We start from the raw sequence: 26,848 nt of genomic DNA, 5'->3' as shown, positions 1-26,848 counted from the left end.
TGGCTCATGTCCAAATGAAACTAGTAATCAAATAAAAAAGAAATTTATGATATTTACTTCGAAGATTTTCAAGACTTAATCTAAAAATTCCAGCAGATTGCTTGTCGCCATCGTTGACAATGTCAACAAACATGACTCCTAAATGATATCAAACACACACCGCCTCAAACATGTCATACACAGGTATGAAGAATGGTTAAGTCTCGGATGGCAAAACTAATAGGCTTGTGTGGACTAAGTGCACAGCTCTATTGATTCCGTTGTATCCGTCGAACGAGCACTCGGCGATGACGTAAGAACTTCGTTTCATATAAACGACAAGTGACTTCAAGGCTTCTGGTGCCATTGTCGAATGCTGTGAGCTGTACCACGTGCTGTACTATACTCCCGACATTCACAGAAATAATAGGTAACTAATGTGTTATCACTGCCACGTATTATCTCGAAAGCTCCATCAGGAAGCTGTTATGGAATAAAGGAAGAGTGAAACCAGGTGCTACGATATAGCCTGTTCCTCTCGAATAACAAGTTATAGCCAAGCTCAAGAGTACCGATGCGACGGACTACCACCATCAGCAACGTCAGTCATCCATGAGATACTGCAAAGAGTTTGAGATTGTCACTCAGAACACTGGCGCAAAGCCCGGTGTTCGTCAACTGTATCCCAACACCTCCGCCCTTCTTTGCAGCCGTCCACTGGCGATGAAAATCTCTGTGTCAGCGATACATGCTTTAGAAGTCCCAACTAAGGGCGCAGTCCGTGATACTTAAGTTTGAGAGCAAGTATTAGTGAGGCCTGGAGGAGCTGCATTAACAACTCATCCATAAAAAAAACTAACCCCCCCCCCCTCCGAACAGGCCATGAAGGGCCAACGGCACTGACCGGCCGCCGAGTCATTCTTAGCTCATAGGCGTCACTGGATGCGGATATGGAGAGGCATGTGGTCAGCACACCGCCCTCCCGGCCGTATGTCAATTTCCGAGACCGAACTCATCTGTATCAAGACCTTAAATTAGAACAGATGTTTCATGTGTATCTGAGACACTTTGATGTGAGCTTTACTTCACTGGTACTGACTTCTGAAAGACGTTTAGTCAGATGTCTAATGATGTATACGACACACAGTGTGGGCCATAAGTCAGCTGTCAAAAATGCTTTTGGTGCAATATATCTAAACAAATAAAAATACAAATTTAGTATCAACACAGAAATATATGTAGAGCTCAATGAATCTGCAAAACCTGCTCAAGGTGGTTTACATGTTGTTCTAAGCAAACGTTGCGTCTTTTCGAGACTGTACCATTTCATATTCTGACTCGATAGCTGTGTGGTCAGCGTGACGGAATGCTATACTACGGGGCACAGGTTCGACCCTCGGCTGGGTGGGAGATTTTATCTTCTCAGGGACTGGGTGTTGTGTTGTCTCTTTCATCATCATCACATCCCCATCGTCGTACAAGTCGTCGAAGTGGCGGCAACTCGAAAGACTCGCACGAGGCGACCGGTCTACCTGACGGGACGCCCTAGCCGCACGACATTTCATTTTCATTGAATGCTCAAAATCACAAATCTTGATGAAATAAATCTCAGTTTTTAGTGTAATCTAGACTTAAACGTTCGTGGGTGTGTGATGTAGGGGAATCGTAGAGGCCTTTCAGTAGTACCCCGTCTGCAGTCCATTAACCAAAGTTCGTATTTTGGAAGCCTCTCACAATAATCCCATAATGCGAGGGTGTTCCATCCTGTTGCCGTATCAACTTTTCCTTAACCGGCTGCAGATGTTCAAAAAGTGGTCTGATTTCCCGTATAACAACACTTCGTGAAGTATACGAGAGCTATCCACAAAGTACATTACGTTTTGGAATTAAAAATAAATAAAGTATTGGAAATTTTTTTTATTATATACAGATGAAAGCCACACTTAAATACTACTTTTCTACATAGTTGCCATTTAAATTAAGGCACTTATCGTAGCGATGGACGAGCTTGGAAATTCCTTCGTCGTAAAATCCGGCCGCCTGCGCCTTCAAACACGTGGTTACCTCTCCTTGAAGCTGTGCGTCGTCATCAAAACGCTGCACAGCCAACCACTTCTTCATTGCTGGGAATAAGTGGAAGTCGCTCGGTGCCAGGTCGGGACTGTACGGCGGATCAGGAAACAACTCCCACTTAAAAGATTCGAGAACTTCAAGAGTGGCATTTGCCGTGTGGGCCCGGGCGTTGTCGTGAATCAGCAAGATCTTTGAGCCCAACTTTCCCCTGCGCTTGTTTTGTATTGCTCTTCTGAGCTTGTGCAGAGTTTGGCAATACCTTTGAGAGTTTATTGTAGTGCCTCTTTCCAGGAAATCCACAAAAATCACACCTTTTCTGTCCCAAAAGACAGTCGCCACGTGGTTGAAGGCGCAGGCGGCCGAAGGATTTTCCAAGCTCGTTCATCGCTACGATAAGTGCCTTAATTTAAATGGCAACTATGTAGAAAAGTAGTATTTAAGTGTGGCTTTCATCTGTATATAATAAAAAAAAATTCCAATATTTTATTTATTTTTAATTCCAAAACGTAATGTACTTTGTGGATAGCCCTCGTATTTAGGTAATTTACAGAAGCGGCAATATTGTTAAACAATACAGCCCGACTAGCTCTCCGCTCAAAATCCCTGCCCATGTGCTGACTCATGAAGACTTTTTGTATGTCCATCCTTTTGACTGGAGGTGTTGGGGACCGCGGCCGTTCACTGCTGTAAGAAAATGAAACGCCCAAAACTGTCGTTATGATTTTGTTTATTGTGTAGCTACCAGTTTCGGTGCTTCGATGCGCCATCCTCAGGCCTTAGTTCGTACTGAAGGGGTTACCATGATCCATATATACGCTGCATCAGTGGCCAACGTAACTGGTTTATTCATACTATCAATGACTGTGATGTTAGCACTCCAACCAAGTGCTGACATCACAGTTACTGATAGTCTGCGTAGACCAGTTACGTTGGCCACCGGTGCAGCGTACATATGTCGCAGTTACGTTCAAGACGAAGGTATACACTTGATTGTTTCTCACTGGAATAAGACAACAGTAAAACAGTCCCTGACGACGCGCCCGACAGTGATGGGGTACCAATCTGACTGTTGCGCGTCTTACGGCCCGACAATCAGGAATGGTGGTATGGAGTCTGTCCCACTGGAATAATTGTTTCGTAATTGCTCGTTTTTTAATTATTTTTTATTATTTAATTACTCTAATATACATTGTACCGTAATAATGAAATTCCACTCACTCAAGCCTTTTCTGTTCTCGCCATGTTGTAATGTGTAATGTCAGTCGGGTAGTGTGGCCATACCAAAACTATCGGAGTGGTTTGAGACTGCAATGAAGCCAGAGGTTTCAAGTGTTTTGGAAGGCTTGATTGCCGAAACTGCTGCTGCCGGGGGTTTTACGAGGGCAGTTCAATAAGTAATGCAACACATTTTTGTTCTGAAACAGGGGTTGTTTTATTCAGCATTGAAATACACCAGGTTATTCCCCAATCTTTTAGCTACGCAACACTATTTTTCAACGTAATCTCCATTCAATGCTACGGCCTTACGCCACCTTGAAATGAGGGCCTGTATGCCTGCACGGTACCATTCCACTGGTCGATGTCGGAGCCAACGTCGTACTGCATCAATAACTTCTTCATCATTCGCGTAGTGCCTCCCACGGATTGCGTCCTTCATTGGGCCAAACATATGGAAATCCGACGGTGCGAGATCGGGGCTGTAGGGTGCATGAGGAAGAACAGTCCACTGAAGTTTTGTAAGCTCCTCTCGGGTGCGAAGACTTGTGTGAGGTCTTGCGTTGTCATGAAGAAGGAGAAGTTCGTTCAGATTTTTGTGCCTACGAACACGCTGAAGTCATTTCTTCAATTTCTGAAGAGTAGCACAATACACTTCAGAGTTGATCGTTTGACCATGGGGAAGGACATCGAACAGAATAACCCCTTCAGCGTCCCAGAAGATTGTAACCGTGACTTTACCGGCTGAGGGTATGGCTTTAAACTTTTTCTTGGTAGGGGAGTGGGTGTGGCGCCACTCCATTGATTGCCGTTTTGTTTCAGGTTCGAAGTTATGAACCCATGTTTCATCGCCTGTAACAATCTTTGACAAGAAATTGTCACCCTCAGCCACACGACGAGCAAGCAATTCCGCACAGATGGTTCTCCTTTGCTCTTTATGGTGTTCGGTTAGACAACGAGGGACCCAGCGGGAACAAACCTTTGAATATCCCAACTGGTGAACAATTGTGACAGCACTACCAACAGAGATGTCAAGTTGAGCACTGAGTTGTTTGATGGTGATCCGTCGATCATCTCGAACGAGTGTGTTCGCACGCTCCACCATTGCAGGAGTCACAGCTGTGCACGGCCGGCCCACACGCGGGAGATCAGACAGTCTTGCTTGACCTTGCGGCGATGATGACACACGCTTTGCCCAACGACTCACCGTGCTTTTGTCCGCTGCCAGATCACCGTAGACATCCTGCAAGCGCCTATGAATATCTGAGATGCCCTGGTTTTCCGCCAAAAGAAACTCGATCACTGCCCGTTGTTTGCAACGCACATCCGTTACAGACGCCATTTTAACAGCTCCGTACAGCGCTGCCACCTGTCGGAAGTCAATGAAACTATACGAGACGAAGCGGGAATGTTTGAAAATATTCCACAAGAAATTTCCGGTTTTTTCAACCAAAATTGGCCGAGAAAAAAAATGTGTTGCATTACTTATTGAACTGCCCTCGTACTTTTCCTATAACTACACTAAAACGGAGATTAAAATCACTGTAGTAATCAGCAGATAGACAGTTTACAAACCAACAACTGAGGAAAATTACAAAGAAATGCTTGTAGCACACATGAGAGATTTAGGTACTAGATTAACGCCGGTAGCGAAGCTTGAGGTTTTTTTTTTTTTTTTTTTTTTAAATTGGCTTAAATAGTTCAAATGGCTCTGAGCACTATGGGACTTAACTGCTGTGGTCATCAGTCCCCTAGAACTTAGAACTACTTAAACCTAACTAACATAAGGACATCACATACATCCATGCCCGAGGCAGGATTCGAACCTGCGACCACAGCGGTCGCGCGGTTCCAGACTGTAGCGCCTAGAACCGCTCGGCCACTCCGGCCGGCAAATTGGCTTAAAATTAGGCGAAAATTTACGGGAGAAAAGAAAGTAACAGGTAAAGATTGATATCAAACCTTAATGAAAAAGCACCCAGAACTGCCTTACAGAAAACCTCAGCTCAAAGGTTTAAATGCTTTGTGTCAGGTTCAATCGTTCACAAGTTATAAGCTTTTGTTTCCAACTGTTTTTTTTTATTATCTTGTACTTTATATATATAAACAGATTAATTTGTTTCTGAACCATGAGAACAACTTTTCATTTAAAAACATATATTTAGTAGTATTGCCCATGCTACACGAAACTTTTGTAAACATCTCGATTCGTAAGTCTTTGAATAACTTTTCTTGATGTGTGATGTTTTGCTCAGAATTTTTTTCACATTTTACGTAAAACACATGTTCCAGCAAAGATTTTATACAGTTATAGCCTATTTCAAATAGAACAATTAAAACTTTATACCATTCTTGGCTTAGGTTGTCTATATTACCCGCCGTCACTCGCGTTTCCAATTTCAGTACTATCACGTATCAAGCCTTGTTTGACATCCTGAATCGAGTATGAAGCATCCTATTAGTTATTTCCGCCTCTGAGACACTTTTAGTACATACAGAACAACTATGGAACACACTAAATCAATAGTCATTTATCTGTCCAGTAGTTTCAAATCGTGCTGGTGCTTTGGGGATAAGAAGATCACGTTTTTACAATTGAAAATAGGAATTTAACATCGGAAAACTTAGCTGTCTGCTATGTTGAAATATGCAGAATGTTACTGCAAAGTTACAAGATGGGATTAGAGGTTCATAGAGAAACTTGAACGCAACTGAGGACTTCCGCCTAGTCGTAAAGGTAATCCTCACAGCTCCTTCCAGTAACTGAAAAAATGAATTATTGACGCTGTAGATGGACGTGTAATTATTACTCTAGTACTGAAACAGCGTCGTACTTCATACAAGACACCAGAAATCCGATTAAAAATATTCACGGTGCTACCAACGTGCCGGCCTAATTGGCAGAGGTACCGTGTTCACAAATCATCCGTAACAGACTTGCCTAATGGTCTTCGTGACCGAGAAGAAAACACAGCACCGCTGCACCACCAACGCGTTTCCTGCTGCCGTGGCTCTGCACACATTTTGACATGCTGCTTTCGATACACCGGTAATGCCTATGCATACATAAATGAAAGTATGCCCCAGTGGAATAATAATACCCACACTCATTTACAGCTGACAGTGAATCGTAAACCACAGCATGACATCTTCGAAGGCTGCGTAATACACCAGTGGATGCCCTTCCATAGTTACAAGCGTGGCGAATCGAAAGTCTTACATCTTCTGATGCCAAAGTCTGCTGAACCCACTTCCATGTAGTGGCAATCAGGAATGAAGAACGTTTCAGTTAACAGTCCACCATTTACTTTACGAGACAATGTTTATCTGAAAACAAGGAAATGTACTTGGTTTTTTTAGACATGCAGATTAAATAAATCACTGTTCAAAATATACAATCTCTGCGCCGTGTTAGGAGTACTCAAAGACAATGAAAGACTTTATCGACTTGCTCTGTCACTTTCGTTAGCATTGAATCTTTCTGGATATCATTAGAAGGTTCCCTTTCCTTCTAACACATGCGAGTCAATACATCATGAAACTGCGGTGTAGTTCTGCACGTTGGCTGGGATAATTTCAGATATCGAGTAGAGAAGAATCACTTCCCTAGCACCGGAAGTAAAACACTTTTCTGCGCCATTACTGTAACAACCAGCCTACCGAGACGACGAATATCAAGTCAGTACATGGTCGGGAGCTTCCTCAGAACTCAACGAGAAATGGAAGTTGTCATCCTCAGTTATAGTCTTCTGCAACTAAGTTTTCGTAAATTTGATGTAGTCTCATTTCTTGTGATACTTAGCACCTTATAAACATTAAATTCAATAGTAGGTTATGTAGCCGTTATACACTACTGGCCATTAAAACTGCTACACCACGAAGATGACGTGCTACAGACTCGAAATTTAACCAACAGGAAGAAGATGCTGTGATATGCAAATAATTAGCTTTTCAGAGCATTCACACAAGGTTGACGCCGGTGGCGACACCTACAACGTGCTGACATGAGGAAAGTTTCCAACCGATTTCTCATACACAAACAGCAGTTGACCGGCGTTGCCTGGTGAAACGTTGTTGTGATGCCTCGTGTAAGGAGGAGAAATGCGTACCATCACGTTTCCGACTTTCATAAAGGTCGGATTGTAGCCTATCGCGATTGCGGTTTATCGTATCGCGACATTGCTGCTCGCGTTGGTCGAAATCCAATGACCGTTAGCAAAATATGGAATCGGTGGGTTCAGGAGGGTAACGCAGAAAGCCGTGCTGGATCCCAACGGCGTCGTATCACGAGCAGTCGAGATGACAGGCATCTTATCCGCATGGCTGTAACGGATCGTGCAGCCACGTCTCGATCCCTGAGTCAACAGATGGGGACGTTTGCAAGACAACAACCATCTGCACGAACGGTTCGACGACGTTTGCAGCAGCATGGACTACCAGCTCGGAGACCATGGCTGCGGTTACCCTTGACGCTGCATCACAGACAGGAGCGCCTGCGATGGCGAACCTGGGTGCACGAATGTCAAAACGTCATTTTTTCGGATGAATCCAGGTTCTCTTTACAGCATCATGATGGTGGCATCCGTGTTTGGCGACATCGCGGTGAACGCACATTGGAAGCGTGTATTCGTCATCACCATACTGTCGTATCACCCGACGTGATGGTATGGGGTGCCATTGGTTACACGTCTCGGTCACCTCTTGTTCGCATTGACGGCAATTTGAACAGTGGACGTTACATTTCAGATGTGTTACGAGTCGTGGGTCTACCCTTCATTCGATCCCTGTGAAACCCAATATTTCGGCAGGATAATGCACGACCGCATGTTGCAGGTCCTGTACGGGCCTTTCTGGATGCAGGAAATGTTCGACTGCTGCCCTGGCCAGCACATTCCCCAGATCTCTCACCAATTGAAACCGTCTGGTCAATGGTGGCCGAGCAACTGACTCTTCACAATACGCCAGTCACTACCCTTGATGAACTGTGGTACCGTGTTGAAGCTGCATGGGCAGCTGTACCTGTACACGCCATCCAAGCTCTGTTTGACTCAATGCCCAGGCGTATCAAGGCCGTTATTACCGCCAGAGGTGGTTGTTCTATGTACTGATTTCTCAGGATCTAAGCACCCAAATTGCGTGAAAATGTAATCACATGTCAGTTCTAGTATAATATATTTGTCCAATGAATACCCGTTTATCATCTGCATTTCTTCTTGGTGTAGCAAAATTAATGGCCAGTAGTGTAGCTCTGGCAAGGAGAAACATTTTCCTCTCTCCCTTCAGGATTCTGTGTAGCTGGACAGAAACAGGACGTGAAGAAAGGAAGTGAAAAAATACTGATAGTATTCTTTCTTTGAATGCTGAAAACAAGTGTACTTCCTTCAGTGAAGACAGTAATCGGCATTATAGCTTTATGTCTTGAAACTATTGCAAAGATTTCTTTCGTTTGGTTCTGATAACTAAAATATATTTCATTTTACTCTCATTTATTTCCTACAAGTGAATAAGATTTTGCTGTGATGATACGTTGGACCTGTTTCGAGCTCAATTGATTGTTGCCGATCAAGTGAAAGTGAAATTTTTATATTCAGAGCCATTGTGTCGTTTGCAATCATGAAGAACAACAATTTCTAAATATTAACAAAGGAGGCTGAAGACGACAGAGCTACATACTTTTAATCAAACAAAAATTGTAGGTAGGATGTGATATGGGGATACAATTCGTAAAGCTAATGCAACCACTTATTTTATACAACAGTGCAGTGCACAGAGGTAAGTCTTCTGTTTGTCGTAGTCGGGCAATTCATTTCACGGTGAACGTTTCTGGCTGGGAAGGAACTACTCTGTTTTGTACTTCCTTCTACAAGTCTTGCAGTTCATTTTCTTCTGGGTGGACACCACAGCCTCTGTATATTTGAAGGAAGAGTCATCGCACAACACTGTATCTTACAACTGTACTTCATTAAGCACTGCCAGTTTCTAATTTTAGTGCCCTGTTTGACTTCTGTTAAGGAACAGAGTCATCGTTGGATAAGGATAATCAGGGGCAGTGATGAACGAAATGAAATACAGTACATACGTAACAGAAGTGAAGTTCTATATTTATAACGAGAAATGATACATATTTCACCTTATGGGAAAGTAGAATAACAGACATAAATAACAACCATGTTTCACACAAATCAGACTGCCAACCTAAAGGTCGATATCGGACTCTCAGTAAGGACTATGCCCTTCTCAGGCACTAACGCATATGTTGCATCTGTTATTCATGCTGGCTACCAAACTTGAGGAATCGAAACTTCCTGGCAAATTAAAACTGTGTGCTGGACCGAGACTCGAACTCGGGACCTTTGCCTTTTGCAGGCAAGTTCTCTACCGACTGAGCTACCTAAGCACGACTAACGAGCCGTCCTCACAGTTCGCAGGAGAACTTCTGCGAAGTTTAGTGTTATGATGACGATGAGCGAGTCGTCGCCAATGTTGACTCTGCTGGCCAATGCTAAATAGAAACATATGAATCACAGCAGGTTTGTCAGTAACGTCGATAAGGTGCTGGCTGCCTGGTCTGGATCTACAACGACTAAAATAATTAGAAGTCGTTAGAAAAAAATAATATATATTCTACTTAACTGGTTGTACAGGATTCTTCTTAGCTGCATACATATGATTGTAAACAGATAGCTATTGAGGCCTCACTTAGGCCATACGTTACTAAGTGCCTTGTTAGAGGTTGCTTCCTATCAGCTGAAGGCTATGCTACTTTACTACTTGACGTGCCGAGCAAGAGTGGACGAGAGCTCGGTAGAAACTTGATACACGCCGCGGAGCGGCGATAGTCGCGACTCGTGGGTCCAACGATACTAATACGGCACGCGGTCGACAACTGCAACACCGAAGAAGTGTGGTATCGATCGTTGATACCACATTTGGAAGGCAGGAGGCGAGGTACTGGCGGAAGTAAAATTGTGAGGACGGGTCGCGAGACATGTTTGGGTAGCTCAGTCAGTAGAGCACTTGCCCTTGAAAGGCAGAAGGTCCCGACTTCGAGTCTCGGTCCAGCACACAGATTTAATCTGCCAGGAGGTTCCATAGCGGCGCACCCTCGGCTGCAGAGTGAAAATATCATTCTGTTGAGGAGTTCATGGGGAATATTGTTCCACTCCTCGCCCAAGGGATTTTCTAGTTCTTGCAAGGTTCGGGAAGCGTGTGCTAGTTGAGTAACATGTCTGCCAAGAGCATACCAAGCATGCTCCATAGGGCTCAGCTCCGTGTAGTACGCAGGCCGTTCCATGCGTTCAACATCTTCACTTTCCACTGTATCCAGTACCTCAACGGTCCGGTGTGGGCCGGCATTGCCGTCCGTAAACAGAAAGTCGAACCCTGCCGCGACCTAAACAGACGGACATGATCCACAATTATTTACCTGCAATACCGCTGTGCTGTGACAGTACCTCTCGCAAAGATATGCAGCGGTGTTCGCCCATTGTGCATCATTGCTGCCCGACCATAACGTCCAGGCCATACCGATGACATTCACGAACACTCTGTGGTGTGTACCGTCTTCCCCTTTCTCTCCACATTAACTGAAGGCCAGAAACACTGGCCACAGTGAAGCGGCATTCGTCGGACAACATCACTCTGGACCACTGTTGATGGCTCCCTACGCCGCTCTTTCTCGACAATGGCGTAATTGAAGTGAGAGCCATTAAACAAGGTTCCGAGCAAACAGATCAGTCCGATTTAATCGCCGCAAAATGGTCCTGGCAGAGACACGTGTCCTAGTAACGGTTGGAAGGTCTGCAGCGATCTGCCTAGGAGATGTCTGATCATTTTCGCCACTAGGGCTACGTATCGATCTTCTTGGGATGTTATGTTTTGCCTACGCCCGTCGGCATGCTTCCGCACAGCATTTCCACCTTCAGCGGTCGTTTTGATTCACGAGATGGCACTTTTGGACACACCCACTCCTGTGGCGCAGTAGTGACAGTTTGACCGGCTTTGAGCCATCCAACTGTTCGTTCAAGATCGTGAACACTCAAACTGTCTTTCGCAGGCATGTTGCCGTACTACCTGGAACCTTCGTCAAACGGCGTAGTGCATAAACTGTCGGCTGCATACAGAGCTTTCGTGTACAGGCTTCGCTGTAATTAGCGTCCCGCCCTCCACATTTCCTCTTATTGTAATTGTTCGTGTGTTCCGTAGCAATAGCCTATTGTTCAGTAGCAATTGGAAGTTGTTCCGTAGCAACTGTCAAGCAGAGTAGAATTATTTCAATTACTACACTATCGACGAATGTATCCATACAGTTTACGAATGTCGTATTAAAGTGCATGAAATGTCATAATTTAAAAAAAATTTCTGTGAATTATGCCACAAATATTTTAACGATTTAGATAGATCGAAACCAATAATACTTTCCGTTAAACTTTGTATTTTCTGTATCTTCACCAGAAAGATTTCTGTAGTAGAACTATAGTAAGTCTGACAGAGCTGTTCACTTCCAGACTCATTTCAGTAGTAGTGAATGTTACTATAGTAATGAACCTCTAATAGATCTTTCAGTTTCACAAAGCCAATTTGGACGCCGGTTACACGGGAAAGTGCCTTGTACATCTGATATTACTTACCCAGGCTAGGTACCATCGCTCCTTTTTTTTCTAGCAATGGTGTCAATTTAAAGCCAACTTTTTAAAAATCTAACAATTTTCTCATGTTTGTCACGAAATGAATGACTATAGCATTGATATGCAGATGCAAGGTTTCGCACCTTCACGGCATGTTTCCGTTCGAATTGTCGCATATACTATGAGTACAAATTTCAGTGAGTTTTCCTTAAAGTTGTGGTGGACCTCTGGCAAATAAATGGTAGACCCCTCTCAGTTCACGTGACAGGAAAACCATACAGTGACCTTGATGAGGAACCCAACTTATTAGAGAAACTTAAACCATAACTTTCATGCTAACATCAAGAATACGGCTTCTCTAAAATATAGATACTGGCACTTTTCTTATTCTAGTTACTTTATTACAAACTGCTTAACATGAAGCCGTACTACATGGAAGCTTCGTCAAACTCCGTATTGCATGAACTGTCGACTGCATACCGAGCGTTCGTGTACAGGCTTCGCTGGAAGCAGTTTTGTTTATGGCAGATACTGCAGGTAGCTAAGGCGTTCAGTATTGCGGCAACGTATCACAGCCAGGTCTTGTACACGGAACATCTCTAGCACCCGCTGGCTCACCGTGGGACAGCACGGAGAAAACTCTCACTTTTATACTTCCATATTTCAGCTGGATGTTCCCCACTAATATGAAAAAGCATACAGAGCTCAAGATGTGTTTTAGAACAGATAGCCTCGGGAGCAGACAGGGACATCTGCAGTTCGTTTTTCCCAGACAGAGGGAGAGAAAGAAAGAAAGAAAGAAAGAGAGAGAGAGAGAGAGAGAGAGAGAGAGAGGGAGGGAGGGAGGGAGAGCAGTCATTCGAATGCACTCCTCACATATATGATTTGGCAGCCAAGTGAGCTAGTACGGACACAGTTTGACGACTTGCCGTATCTTTGTTTCGTTTTATAATGTGTTGAAAAAGGTCGACACATTCGAGGGAAGATGAAACATTCTCGTAATGCCAGTGGAAGAATGTGGTATAACGTGGAAGATTACGTTATTTGTTGAGGCAGCCTCCATTTAGAACAAGAAGCTTTTCCCGACATCTTTTCGGTGAGAGATTCCAACTCAAATATGCACTGTAAGAGGCTCCACGTCTTTCACAACCTTTAAATTGCTTCGAAAGAAAAATTTCTTCAGTTGTTTTAATAATTGGAGTGGGGAGCTGTGAGATATGATGAATACGGTGCACGTTCCAACACCGCTCTCTCTCTTTTTTTTGCATTGTGAAAGCCTTTTCTTTAAACTGAGGAAAGAGGCTTTCAATCCTGGCGTGTTTCTGTACAATTTTTCGTGTACTTGGTCCAGACACCTTCGAAAGATTTTTCTTTTCCTCAAGGTAACGACTAAATACTACTTTTGTCTTCCAGAAAGCATCAGAAAGCATGTGTCATTTTTGCTGGCAAACAAAATGGACGCCGCGCGGTCTGAGGCAGCTTGTCACGGTCCGCGTGGCTTCCCTCTCCCCCCACCCCCACCCCCCTTCGGAGGTTCGAGTCCTCTCTCGGGCATGGGTGTGTGTGTTGTCCTTAGCATAAGTCAGTTTAAGTTAGCTTAAGTAGTGCGTAAGCTTAGAGACTGCTGACCTTAGCAGCTTGATTCCATAAGACTTTACCACAAATTTCCAAATTTTTACAAAATGGACCCCTCTTTGTGTGCGTGTGTCTGTGAGTGTGCATGCGTGCAGTCACCAGCACCCAGGATTACACTGACTATCGGTTCCGAGTTGAAACAGTGAAATCACGCCTCCATCATGCTAACAACAAGGCGAAGAAAATTAGTTAAATCCTTTTTGTAACGGTTAAAAGTAGGAATATAACTCTCACCTTGCGCAGTATTTCTCAGAGTGAGTTCTTCACGTAAAATGTGCCACATTCTTTCTCGTGGCATTGCCGGATGTGAGCTATTTTCTGTAAGCTTAGTTCCTGATCGTTCAATACAGTGACGAGTACTTTTTCCATATTTTCATCTGTGGTTGTTGTTTTGGACATCCTTCGTGTGAATAACCTTTAAGAGAAATAACCAGCTGCCTATTTCCTCGATAATTTAAAGTGAAAATGGTCGCCTGCTATAAACTTTCATCGAGTTTGCGTGAATTTCAGTCGACGATGAACGATTCAAAACAAAGAATTTTATGAAAACATTTTCTACCGGGTTATCTATTTCATTGAAGCACACAAAGCGGTTATTTCCATAAACCGCACAGGAAACTATTCCACAGGTGAAACTGACACTCCATTTATTACACAAGTGTACCATAATAACACGAACAAAATTTTGTTAGTAGCATTATCACCTCTGAGTCAGCCGGAGAGGTTTTCACCTTGCCATAATAAACACCAGTTTTTCATACGTGCGACCAATGCACGTACAGTAACTATACAGATGCAACAGTAATTACGATACTTTCTATATGTAGCATATATCCTTGTAAATATGACTGCTGCAACTAATAGGGGTTCCATTATTCTGAGTACAGTATTATGAGCAGAAAATAACTCGTCTTCTTTTCGTGCTGTTAGTGAGAAGTGGAGAATTGTGTTATCAACACCGGAGTTTGTGTTATTTATGAACTTACAGTCATAGCTTCTTCTGTATAAATCAGTAGTAATTGGAACCTATCCTCAAGTTAATAATAATAATGTAAAGTTGATATTAAAGACAACGTCTGTCCCTTGATCCTTACTATTCTGTCGAGGTTCGTTAGAGATCCTAAGCGTTGCCGAAGTACGCTCAGTGAGTAAATACCAGGATGAGAAGAAGCGCCATGCTTTACGTAGGAGACTGTTGAAAGCGCCGTCGTAAGTCGGTTTCTGTGTTAAGAACGGCGTCGTTGAAACGAGACAGTGACGTCGCTAAAGCCTGTCGTGGGAGCATTAGTTGGTAGGAGCAAAATGAGCGCATAACTCCAATATAAACTGCCCGACATTAAACCTGCGATGAGGTACTAAGCACTATTAAATACCCGCCCCTTCCCCCATATATTTTGCTTTTCTGCTAATTTTAATAAAAAATAAACAAGTTTCTTTCCTACGCGTGTTGAAGTCATTAAAACTGTAAAGCGCTAAAATAGTCTGCGAAGGTATTTCACAGACTTAATGTATGACATTCCGCCAAGGTCACTGAGCTGGTACAGGCAAGTTTGCCTGGAGGCGTGTACGCGCCTTGCTCTTCGTCCTCGCAGCACCTGACAACGTACTGGGGCTCCAGCACCTTGCGTTCTAATTAACGGAGGCTCTGTCGGTTAAATTAAGCCGGCGATGTCTTGCTCTGGCTGGAGGATAGCTTCCAATGCAGCTCGTTAGGTCCGAGCAGGAGAACCTGGTCGGCTTCCGCCGGTTTTACACGCCAAATTAACACGTGACCACACGGTCACATGTTCCCAGATACGTGCGACACATGCAGTGCAAATGAACCAGCAACGTTGGTTATACTACCGGAGTGTGCATGCGTGCACTGACAAACGCTTCATACAGCAAAAACTCCGTCGTGCTAAGACATCCCGTGTACGCTTAACATCTCTCTCTCTCCTCCCTCCCCCCTCTCTCTCCCTCGCTCCGACCTCTCCCTCTCTCTCTCTCTCTCTCCCTCCCTCCCTCCCCCCCTCACTCCTCTCTCTCCATCCCTCCCCCGTCTCTCTCCCCCTCTCCGTCCCTGCGGCCACTCTCTCTCTCTCTCTCTCTCTCTCTCTCTCTCTCTCTCTCTCTCCCTCTCCCTCCCTCCCTCCCCCTCTCTCCACCCTATCCATCCCTCCGCCCCCCCTCTCTCTCTCTCTCTCTCTCTCTCTCTCTGTGTGTGTATGTGTGTGTGTGTGTGTGTGTGTGTGTGTGTGTGTGTGTGTGCGCGTGTGTGTGTGTTTATTCTAACACATTTACGAATGGCTCTGAGCACTATGGGACTGAACATCTGTGATCATCAGTCCCCTAGAATTTAGAACTACTTAAACCTAACCAACCTAAGGACATCACACACATCCATGCCCGAGGCAGGATTCGAACCTGCAACCGTAGCAGTCGCGCGGTTCCGGACTGAGCGCCTACAACCGCTCGGCCACCGCGGCCGGCCTAACACATTTACGCCCCAACGGATTTTCTTTTCAGCATTTCCAGTGAAACTGACAGGTTATCGCTCATCCTTCATCTCCAATCCCCTTACCATACCGATCTTAAAGCAGCACATCTCCGTAATTCTATAAAAATGAACTGTCTCTTCCTAACTGGGCATGTAATCCGATCAGAGATCTGCCCATCACTCTAGATCTTACATAATACTTGTTCTGCCTCGCCTTCCATCTAAATCTACATCTGCATGGATACTCTGCAAATCACATTTAAGTGCCTGGCAGAGGGTTCATCGAGCAATTCTCTATTATTCCAATCTCGTATGGCGCGCGGAAAGAATGAACACCTATATCTCTCCGTACGAGCTCTGATTTCCCTCATTTTATCGTGGTGATCGTTCCGCCCTATGTAGGTCAGTGTCAACAAAATATTTTCACATTCGGAAGAAAAAGTTCGTGATTGAAATTTCGTGAGAAGATTCCGTCGCAACGAAAAACGCCTTTCTTTTAATGATGTCCAGCCCAAATCCTGTACCATTTCTGTGACACTCTCTCCCATATTTCGCATTAATACAAAACATGCTTCCTTTCTTTGAACTTTTTCGATGTACTCCGTTAGTCCTATCTGGTAAGGATCCCACACCGAGCAGCAGTATTCTAAAAGAAGACGGACAAGCATAGTGTAAGCAGTCTCCTTAGTAGGTCTGTTACATTTTCTAAGTGTCCTGCCAATCAAACGCAGTCTTTGGTTAGCCTTCCCCACAACATTTTCTGTGTGTTCTTTCCAATTTAAGTTGTTCGTAATGGTAATACCGAGGTATTTAGTTGAATTTACGGCTTTTAGATTAGACTGATTTATCGTGTAACGGAAGTTAACCGAGTTCCTTTTAGCACTCATGTGAATGACCTCACACTTTTCGTTATTTAGGGTCAACTGCCACTTTTCGCACCATTCAGATATTTTTTCTAATTCGTTTTGCAGTTTGTTTTGATCTTCTGATGACTTCATTAGTCGATATACGGCAGCGTCATCTGCAAACAATTCCTTATCCTTATTTCTTAAGGATTCTCTTTCTTACCCTCCAATCCTCGTCCTTTACAAAACAAACTTAAAATCCACACTAACTTGCACGCCTCACAAAGCTCATACCCAAACCATCATAACAACTCAAGGTGAACCATAAACTTCTTTCTTCCCCTATTCGATTCAGTATTTCTGCGTTACTTGCATGATCTACCCCTGTAACTTCAGCATTCTTCTGTAACGCCGTCATTCTAAAGCCTGTATTTCCTTCTTTCTGTTTTCGTCCACATTTTACCTCCATATAAGGCTACACTCGAGACAAATTAAGAGAAGACTTCCTGAAACTCAAATTTATATTCGGTTTTTAACAAATAACTCTTTCTCAAAAATTTTTTTTGCTGATGTCAGTTTGCATTTTATATCATCAATTACTTTTTCCCCACATTCATATAATAATTTCTTTGTCCTATTTCCTAATGTTATTCTCTCAGTATTATCTGATTCGATGCGACTACATTGCATTTTCCTTGATTTATTTTGCTGATATTCGTCTTATAATCGTTCTACACATCCCATTTAACTGTTCTTCAAATCCTTTCCGTTTCTGCAAAAACAACGTCATCTGCACACCTTATTTTTTTTATTTTTTCTCCTTGGGTTTTAACGCTCTATCTAAATATTTCTTTGGTTTCATTTACTATCATTTCCAGATGAAATTACGTTCATCCGTGGAAAACCGAACTACCGTCATCATGGCCAACTACTATACGAAGTTTAAAAATTTGTTTGTACATGCCGAAAGTCTTAAAGCTCGTTGAAAGGTTTTAATGATGAAAAACAATTGCAAAACGATTTAGTTAAGACATCTATATGGCGTGAAAAGTGGCAGTTGATTCTAAATAATGAAAATTGTGAAATCATCCACATGAGAAGTAAAAGGGATTCACTAAATTTCTGTTACACGATAATCATACAAGTCTAAAGGCTGTGAATTCAGCTAAATACTTAGGAATTACAATTACAAATAAGTTCAATTCGAACTATGACATAGATAATGTTGTGGGGAAAGCAGGCCAGAGACTGCGATTTATTGGCAGAACTCTTAAAAAATGCAACAGTTCTACTAAAGATACTGCCCACGCCACGCATGTGGGATCCACATCAGATAGGATTGACGGAGGACATTGAAAAAGTTCAAAGAAGGGTAGCCGTTTTGTACCGTCGCGAAACATCGGAGAGTGTGCCACGGGTGGGGTGTCAAACATTAAAACGAAGGTATTTTTCGTTGCGGCAGGACACTTGAAATTTCAATCACCAAGTTTCTCCTCCGAATGCGAAAATACACTCCTGGAAATGGAAAAAAGAACACATTGACACCGGTGTGTCAGACCCACCATACTTGCTCCGGACACTGCGAGAGGGCTGTACAAGCAATGATCACACGCACGGCACAGCGGACACACCAGGAACCGCGGTGTTGGCCGTCGAATGGCGCTAGCTGCGCAGCATTTGTGCACCGCCGCCGTCAGTGTCAGCCAGTTTGCCGTGGCATACGGAGCTCCATCGCAGTCTTTAACACTGGTAGCATGCCGCGACAGCGTGGACGTGAACCGTATGTGCAGTTGATGGACTTTGAGCGAGGGCGTATAGTGGGCATGCGGAAGGCCGGGTGGACGTACCGCCGAATTGCTCAACACGTGGGGCGTGAGGTCTCCACAGTACATCGATGTTGTCGCCAGTGCTCGGCGGAAGGTGCACGTGCCCGTCAACCTGGGACCGGACCGAAGCGACGCACGGATGCACGCCAAGACCGTAGGATCCTACGCAGTGCCGTAGGGGACCGCACCGCCACTTCCCAGCAAATTAGGGACACTGTTGCTCCTGGGGTATCGGCGAGGACCATTCGCAACCGTCTCCATGAAGCTGGGCTACGGTCCCGCACACCGTTAGGCCGTCTTCCGCTCACGCCCCAACATCGTGCAGCCCGCCTCCAGTGGTGTCGCGACAGGCGTGAATGGAGGGACGAATGGAGACGTGTCGTCTTCAGCGATGAGAGTCGCTTCTGCCTTGGTGCCAATGATGGTCGTATGCGTGTTTGGCGCCGTGCAGGTGAGCGCCACAATCAGGACTGCATACGACCGAGGCACACAGGGCCAACACCCGGCATCATGGTGTGGGGAGCGATCTCCTACACTGGCCGTACACCACTGGTGATCGTCGAGGGGACACTGAATAGTGCACGGTACATCCAAACCGTCATCGAACCCATCGTTCTACCATTCCTAGACCGGCAAGGGAACTTGCTGTTCCAACAGGACAATGCACGTGCGCATGTATCCCGTGCCACCCAACGTGCTCTAGAAGGTGTAAGTCAACTACCCTGGCCAGCAAGATCTCCGGATCTGTCCCCCATTGAGCATGTTTGGGACTGGATGAAGCGTCGTCTCACGCGGTCTGCACGTCCAGCACGAACGCTGGTCCAACTGAGGCGCCAGGTGGAAATGGCATGGCAAGCCGTTCCACAGGACTACATCCAGCATCTCTACGATCGTCTCCATGGGAGAATAGCAGCCTGCATTGCTGCGAAAGGTGGATATACACTGTACTAGTGCCGACATTGTGCATGCTCTGTTGCCTGTGTCTATGTGCCTGTGGCTCTGTCAGTGTGATCATGTGATGTATCTGACCCCAGGAATGTGTCAATAAAGTTTCCCCTTCCTGGGTTGGCTCTGAGCACTGTGGGACTCAACTGCTGTGGTCATAAGTCCCCTAGAACTTAGAACTACTTAAACCTAACTAACCTAAGGACAGCACACAACACCCAGCCATCACGAGGCAGAGAAAATCCCTGACCCCGCCGGGAATCGAACCCGGGAACCCGGGCGTGGGAAGCGAGAACGCTACCGCACGACCACGAGATGCGGGCTCCCCTTCCTGGGACAATGAATTCACGGTGTTCTTATTTCAATTTCCAGGAGTGTATTTTGTTGGCACTCGCCCACGTAGTGGGAAAGGATCACTGAAATAAAATAAGAGAAATCAGAGCTCGCTCGGAAATATTTAAGTGTTCGTTTTTCCAGCGCGGTGTTCGAGAGCGCACCGGTAGAGGAAGAGCATGAAGTTGGTTCGATGAGCCCTCTACCAGGCACTCAACTGTGACTTGCAGGCTGGTCATGTAGCGTAGAATACATTCACTATCGTGAGTCGGTCAGCGCTGGTGAACGGCAGTATTTTGTTCAAATGCCTGAAGAGTTTCAGTTCCGCAGACGGATAAATTCCCTGAAACCGCTGTGAAATATCTTTTTGTATTGAAGTAATATTGCTGCCTTGCCTTCTAAACTGTCACATATCATTTATTAAAAATTTTAAACATTATGAAGCACTTAATACATACAGCTGCAAACTTTAGCCATGCCTCGTGAACCTAACATACACATTATTTTCATCATGGAGGCAACACCAGCAACCGTTACGAAATTGTCTCGAATGAAAAACAGCCCACAATTGCACTAATTATGTGTTTATTTTAAACCTTGACCATGGTTTCTGCTATAATAACACAGCCTTCTTCAGAAGTCATATGCTTTTAAAAATGAAAAATGTCTTAGCCCAACGACTGCTCAAGATCAGTAAAATAAAACAGCTTCAACAGACATAAGCCTGTTTCGATCATGTTCGAAACTGGCTTATGTCTGCTGAAGTTATTTTATTTTACTGATCTTGACGCAGTCGCTGGGCTAAGACATTTTTCTATTTTGCAGACCTATAAATTCTTTTTATATCTGCCACTATCATTAGTGTTATTATTGTCATTATTGCTATTACTATTATTATCAGTATTGTTAGTGGCAACAGTAGTACAAGTGCTTCCACTATTAACTTTCTTAGTCTGCAGTCAGGATTATTACTCCCATTTTCACTACAGACACGCAAATCATTTTAATACTATTTGTCACATTATGTACGCAATTCACTTGCAGGCCTCTGACCGTGCGTTAGTACATTTAAGTTTTGAGCATGTAGTGCGAGAAGATTCCCTGTCCTCCCCTTGTTTCCACTCACAATAATTAGACTGAAAACAACTTTTTTGATATATAAACACTTTATTCCGTATTGTGGGTATTGTGTATTAAACCAGGGACCTAGAAACGACGGAGGGGCTTCGTACCGCCGTAGCCCTCAGTGGTTCACAACCCCACAACAGGCCACAGCAGTCCACCTACCCCACCGCCGCCCCACACCGAACCCAGGGTTATTGTGCGGTTCGGCCCCCAGGAGTGGAGCCCCTCTCCCTCCCCCCCCCCCCCCCCCCCCTGGAACGTCTTACACCAGACGAGTGTAACCCCAAATGTTTGCATTGTAGAGTAATCATGGTGTACGCATACGTGGAAACAGTGTTTACATAGGAATCGCCGACATAGTGTAACTGAGACGGAATAAGGGGAAGCAGCCCACATTCGCCGAGGTAGATGGAAAACCGCCTTAAAAACCAACCACAGGCTGGCCGGGACGCCAGACCTCAACACTAATCCACTGGGCGGTTTCGTGCTGGGGATGGGCACGCCTTCCCGCTTGGGAAGCAGCACATTAGAGCTCACGGCTAGCCAGACGGGCTTATGCTGTATTACTTTACAAGTGCTGTTTAGCAACATCTAACAAGTGCACAAGGAACCCGCGAGCTGCAGCCCTCGACTGGACGATGGGTCTTACAGTGGCCAGTGAGTTATGCAACTCGACACATTAAAATTGTTATTTCCTAGGTAACTGTGATGTAAAAAAAGATACTATGTCTGTTAAACTCTGGTCTGATCTGTGAGAGGGCCTGATGTTCCTAATCATATCATGTTTAATAAATAAATAAACTAGCACGACATTTGACTTCAAAGGCCTGTTAATATGGAACAGATAGCGATATACAAAATGTCATTCAGATGCCACCACAACCTCAGTAAGGCCAACCACTTTGCCTGTCACCTATCCGATGTTTTTTCCATCCCAGATGATCCCAATTTCATTATTCCATCTTCCCTGACGTCATCGACCGTACAAATACCTCTGTTCCTCCTCTTGCTCCTAGCTTCCAGTACTTGAGCCACACACCACCATCTGAACTTAACACTCCCATCACTACACAGGACATGAGCCTCACACTCCGCACTAAACGCAACACTGCTCTCGGCAACGACGGCGGTATCTACCGCCACCTCAAACACTGCCCTCCCTCCTTCCTTGCAGTCCTTGCCACCCTTTACAATGTAATCCTTTCCACCAGCTTCTACCCTGACCTGTGGAAAACCTCCCGTATCCTGATGTACTCCAAACCCTCGACCTCGAAAAGGCCTACGACCATGTCTGGCATCCCAGTCTCCTATTTAAACTCCAGACCTATGCCCTTCCTTTCAACTACGTTTGTCTGATTGCCTCCTTCCTCTCCCACCACCCCTCCTATGTTACCATCCATAATGCTGATTCCTGCACCTTCTACCCCTCTGCAGGTGTGCCCCAGGGCTCTGTCCTCTCCCCTCTCCTCTACCTCCTGTACACAGCAGATATGCCCGAACCCTCCCCTCCCCCCCCCCACCCTCCTCCAGTACATCTCCTGCAGTATGCTGATGCCCACCGCATTCCTTGCCCTCACTCCTACTCTTCAATGATCCCAACGCCTTCTACAGAATCTCCTTGACCTTTTTGCCGCATGGTGTAACCAGTGGCTGCTGAAAATCAATCCTTCCAAGACCCAGGCAATCATCGTAGGTTGTATCACATGCTCCTTCCGGCTCCTTGATTTCACCCTTACCATCTGCACCCATCCTGTCCACCGCTCCCCCACCCTCACCTATCTTGGCCTTACCATTGTCCACCACCTCACCTGGGTCCCTCATCTCCGCTCTATCAAATCCAAAGCCCACAACTGCCTCTGACTCCTCAAACTGCTCTCTGACCGGACATGGGGGTTGAACCCCTCTACCATCCTCCAAACCTACAAATCCTTAATCCATCCCATTCTCTGTTATGCGACTCCCACCTGGATATCTACCCCACCCCCCAAATTCTATAAGTCCCTCCAGATCCTCGAGCGCCATGCACTACACCTCGCCATCCATATACACCTCCAATCCCCCACGTGGATCCTCTACTACCTGATTCCTTTGCCCCATCTGCTCCTATTCGTCGAACATATCCGCATACTCTACACCTCCTACCACCTCAATCCCCCTCATCCCCTCGTTGTTCCTCTCCTCTCCAATCCCTGCCTTCTGCTACGCCTTCACTGTTGTCCCCCCCTACCCTCCATCTCTACACCCTTCATCTCCTTTCCCAAGGTGGCTTCTGTCAACTCCCCCTCCCAGATGATGCCCTCTCTCCCTCCATTTATCCCTCCTATTAACTCTGATCCTGACCCCGCCCTCCCTTCCTCTGTCCTTTTCCTGGGCTCCCTCTCCTCCCCTTCTATCTTGTTTTTCCCTGCCTACCCTCTCTGTGTCTCCCTTCTATCCCCCGTCCTTTTCCATTTCCCTCCTCTGCCCTTCCCCCTGTCCTCCCTTATGAGTCGTCTCCCTCTGTCGGTTCCCCTCCCCCTTCATTTTTCCTCTCCTCCCACCTTTTTTCCCCCTCATCTATCCAGCCCCCTCCCCCATCTGCCTTTGGCTGTAGTGTGTCATCTTCGTGCCAACTTTTTAGTGCAGTGTTTCCAGTAATTGTTAAGTGTTGTGTGTCTTTTCCGAAGTGTTGCGAACAGACATCATACTATCGGTGGGTGTGATTTTCATATCTCTTGCGAACAGAAACCAGACTGTCGCCATATTTTTTAATTGTCTGTCTACTATTTTACCTGTCTGGTTCTTGTGCATTTTATTAGCATTGTCCACAGTTTGTTTTATGTTTTAACTTCCCACAATTTTCCGCCGTTTTACAATTTAAGTCACCTTTTTATCGCCTCCTTTTATTGTTTCTTATCTTCTTCTTATGTTTTAAAAATTCTGTAGGCTGAAGAGCAGCGTACTAAACTGCTGCCAGCCCGCCCTCTTCGGGGGGAATCGAAATTCAATAAAGGAAAAAAAAAGATGCCACCACTGATTGGTTCTATGCAATCTACAAAACCTCCGAAATTCAAGTGAATCAATTTCATATTCTCTCGCTTGCTACACGCAAACTGTTAGTCCTACAGAAAAAATGAAGAGGTAATTTTTCTAGAAAATATAATGTAGTTAAATTTTGTTCTGGGATACATTCTGACTGGATGCCACGATTTTTCAAATTATTCAAGAAAAAGGCCAAGAAGGAGGCCACTTTTGTACGTTTCTCTTGGTCTATGGTGAAACTATGGCCTCTAGTGAATACGTATCCTAGCACAAACTTTTAACTACCTTAAATTTTATACAAAAGTCTTTCAGTTTTTCTGTAGAACTTACAGTTTGTGTGCAGTGAGCGGGAGAATGTGAAAAGCTAGAGGATGGATGTTGTAGGTGTTGTTCAAAAATGTTCAGATGTGTGTGAAATCTTATTGGACTTAACTGCTAAGATCATCAGTCCCTAAGCTTACAGACTACTTAACCTAAATTATCCTAAGGACAAACACACACACCAATGCCCGAGGGAGGACTCGAACCTCTGCCGGGAACAGCCGTACAGTCCATGACTGCAGCGCCTCAGACCGCTCGGATAATCCCGCGCGGCGTAGGCGTTGTGAGTTGCATAAAAATCACTGGTAGGGGCACCTGAATCACACTGTGTAACACATACTCATCATTACCATAATTATACACAATCTAGAAAAATATTCCTCGCGAATACATATCAGCGAAAACCCGATCAAAATTCCCACAGTAGTTTCTAAGATTAGTCTTCACACAGAGAGAGAAGAAAAAAACGGCGGGTGACTTTAGTTAAGTGATATGTACAGATTTGAGCGCAGACAACTGGTCATTGACGTTGCTGACCCAGAAACGATACGGTCAGGGACCGATTTTCACGCGGGCACGTGACGCGCGCCCACCACTAGTAGTGGCCAGCGTGAGTCGACCTCCCCAGGGGGTTACCGCGCAGCCGCCACCTGCAGGGACAGGGCAGCGGCGACCTTGCGAGCGGTGGCTGCTCCGCGGCGCGCCGACCTGCGCACGCAGCACGCACCCACACACGTGCGCCACCGGCAGTCCTCCCACTCACTCAGCGGCGGGCGCTTCCAGACGGAACCGGTCCGCTCCGCGCTGTCCGTTGCGGCCTCTGGAATCCGGCGCGCAGCGCGTGCCTCGCACGCCCACCTCTGGCGCCCCACAAACTGTCCTCCCACAGCCGCTGTAGCAGAGTTTATACCGCTCGACGTTAACGTCAGTTGCCAGCGGTACACCGTGACCCAGTAGTCCGCTGGGGTCTCGTGCTATCTCGCATTTGTTAGCTCAGTCTTTCGCATGAGGTAAGCCTGAAACCATATCAAGGAAGTCTGGGATAGTTGATGACTGGGCACTAGCAGTGAGGCATAGAGATCTTGAAGTCACCGAGTCTCTATCGACCAATTATTTATCTACATCTATACTCCAGAAGCCACCTGACGGTGTGTGGCGGAGGGTACCTTGAGTACCTCTACCGGTTCTCCCTTCTATTCCAGTCTCGTGAGGCATAGAGATCTTGAACTCACCGAGTCTCTATCTACCAATTATTTATCTACATTTACATCTATACTCCGCAAGCCACCTGACGGTGTGTGGCGGAGGGTCCTTGAGTATCTCTGTCGGTCTTCCCTTCTATTCCAGTCTCGTATTGTTCGTGGAAAGAAGGATTGTCGTTATGCCTCTGTGTGGGCTCTAATCTCTCTGATTTTATCCTCATGGTCTCTTCGCGAGATATACGTAGGAAGGAGCAATATACTGCTTGACTCCTCGGTGAAGGTGTGTTCTCGAAACTTCAACAAAAGCCCGTACCGAGCTACTGAGCGTGTCTCTTGCAGAGTCTTCCACTGGAGTTATTTATCATCTCCGTAACGCCTTCGCGATTACTGAATGATTATGTAATGAAGCGCACTGCTCTCCGTTCGATCTTCTCTATCTCTTCTATCAACCCTATCTGGTAACGGATCCCACACTGGTTAGCAATATTCAAGCACAGGACGAACAAGTGTACTGTAACCTACTTCCTCTGTTTTCGGATTGCATTTCCTTACGGTTCTAGGCGCTACAGTCTGGAACCGCGCGACCGCTACTGTCGCAGGTTCGAATCCTGCCTCGGGCATGGATGTGTGTGATGTCCTTAGGTTAGTTAGGTTTAAGTAGTTCTAATTTCTAGGGGATTGGTGACCTCAGAAGTTTGTAAGTAGGCTGTTTAGGTTTTTATATTGATAACGCCATGTATTGTGTGAAGTCTGTGGCAGGTTTGCATTGTTGGAATATTCGCTATAGTAGTGTTGGGCAGTTGGATGTGAACAGCGCGTAGCGTTGCGCAGTTGGAGGTGAGCCGCCAGCAGTGGTGGATGTGGGGAGAGAGATGGCGGATTTTTGAGAGCGGATGGTCTGGACGTGTGTCCATCAGAGACAGTACATTTGTAAGACTGGATGTCATGAACTGATCTATATATATATATATATATATATATATATATATATATATATATATATATATAATTACTTTTGAACACTATTAAGGTAAATACATTGTTTGTTCTCTATCAAAATTTTTCATTTGCTAACTATGCCTATCAGTAATTAATGTCTTCAGTAGTTAGAATCTTTTATTCAGCTGGCAGTATTGGCGCAATCTTTATTGCGGTAGTTTGAGTAACTAAGATTTTTGTGAGGTACGTGATTCATAAAAGGTAAAGTTATTGTTAGTCAGGG

Source organism: Schistocerca serialis, chromosome 6 (genome assembly GCF_023864345.2).
Source record: "Schistocerca serialis cubense isolate TAMUIC-IGC-003099 chromosome 6, iqSchSeri2.2, whole genome shotgun sequence".
Lineage (NCBI taxonomy): Eukaryota > Metazoa > Arthropoda > Insecta > Orthoptera > Acrididae > Schistocerca > Schistocerca serialis.
The sequence above is the reverse complement of the archived record's forward strand: the minus strand, read 5'-3'. Positions refer to the sequence as shown.